The 1,796-nt window shown below is 43.3% G+C and overlaps 1 non-coding gene across 1 annotated transcript; it reads left to right on the plus strand.

Annotated features, from left to right (window-relative positions):
* Positions 1–1,312: 1,312 nt before the first annotated feature.
* Positions 1,313–1,385, plus strand: TRNAG-CCC. Its single transcript has one exon. It is a non-coding gene; the product is annotated as a tRNA-Gly (tRNA).
* The last annotated feature ends 411 nt before the right edge of the window (positions 1,386–1,796 follow it).

Here is a 1,796-nt window from a genome sequence, read left to right on the forward strand (position 1 = left end):
GTACCAGCCTGTACGATATGAGAAGATGCTCAGAACACATGTGATGGGAGGGGGCAGGGATCATGCCCACTGGGGTCGTAAATAAAGCCTTTCTACGTGTTCAGAGCTGATTCCGTGGACAGTTTCTGGGGAATGACCACACTAGTGGGCTGCCGTGATAGGTGCTCCCCCATCTCATCACTGATCCTGAATCGTTGACTAGCTCCAAACTGGCTCCACCTCCACCCAAAAGCCTGGCAATTCTGAGCCAGTAACCCTGACTCTTCCCATTGGGCAAATAAAATCATAACTTCCAACAGGAAAGAAGAATACACATTGGAACAGCCATCCTAAAGAAACAACAAATTCAAACCCGTGGTGTCAGTACAAGTCATCAGTTTCATAATCATTATAATATCACACGATTGCCTCCTCTATCCATTAAGGTACTTACAACACTTAACAAGGATCTGATATTAGATTTGTGAAGGGTTTAAGTGGTAGCATTTGGAAGGACTGTTTAATGGGTTAGGGAAATCTGATATAGAAGAATTACTGCTTAGTGATTTTATCACAGACAAAGATTAGTTAGTTTTCCTATTCACACACAAGCCCCATGGCTGTTGGCAGATCCAGCAGCGTGGAAAAATGGTGGCTTGCATCCATTGCTGAGCAATGGGTAATTCTGCAGTAACTAAGAAAATTTTATGCATGTACCATTTTATAAAGCATTGCATTTTTTATTGAGATAGAATTCATATAGCAAAACAATTTATCATATTAAATTGTGTGACTCTCTGGTTTCTAGTATGTACACAATACTGTTCAACCATCACCCATTATCTGATTCGAGAACCTTAACATCTCTCCTTTCTCTGCAGTTCCCTCGGCAGGGGGTGTGGGGTGTGTATTGCTTCAGCCATGTCTGACTCTTTGCAACCCCTTGGACTGTAGCCCACCAGGCTCCTCTTTCCACAGGACTCTCTAGGCAAGAATACTGGAGAGGGTTGCCACTTCCTACTCCAGGGGGTCTTCCCAACCCAGGGATCGAACCCACGTCTCTTGCGTCTCCTGTATCAGCAGGAAGATTCTTTACCACTAGTGCCACCTGGGAGGCCCCCCTTGGCAACCACTCGTCTACTTTGTGCCTCTGTAGATTTGCCTGTTCTGGTCATTCCTAAGTAAATGAGATCAGTACAGCATGTGGCTTTCTGTCCTGGGTCCTTTAACTTATCATAATTATTTCAAGTTTCATCCTGGTGGTAACATGTATTCGTACTTCATTTCTTTTTCTGGCTCAATAATCCTGTTTCAAGAATTTCACTGCAGGACTTCCCTGGTGGTCCAGTGGTTAAGACTCAGCATTCCCAATGCAGGGGGCACAGGTTCAATCCCTGGTCAGGGAACTAAGATCCTGCATGCTGCACAGAGAGGCCAATAAAAATAATAATATAATTCCATTGCATCGAAATATCACATTATGTTAATCTATTCATTCATTAATGGACACTTGGGTTGTTTCTGTCTTTTGGCTGTTATGAATAATCTTGTTATGAACACTTGTGCACAGGTATTTGTGTGGACATATGTTTTCCTTTCTCTATGGTGTATGCCTCAGAGTGGAACTGAGGGTTATATGAGAACTCTATGTTCAACTTTTTGAGGACCTTTTCCAGACTGGTGTAGTTCAAAGCAGCCGCACCATTTTCCATTTTCACCAGCAGCAGTGTGTGAGGGTTCCAATTTACCCACACACTCAGCAACACTTACCATTGTTCCTTTTTAAAATTACAACCAAGGGACTTCCCTGGCAGTCC

This window comes from Oryx dammah, unplaced genomic scaffold, assembly GCF_014754425.2.
Source record: "Oryx dammah isolate SB20612 unplaced genomic scaffold, SCBI_Odam_1.1 HiC_scaffold_13, whole genome shotgun sequence".
In the NCBI taxonomy this organism is placed as follows: Eukaryota; Metazoa; Chordata; class Mammalia; order Artiodactyla; family Bovidae; genus Oryx; species Oryx dammah.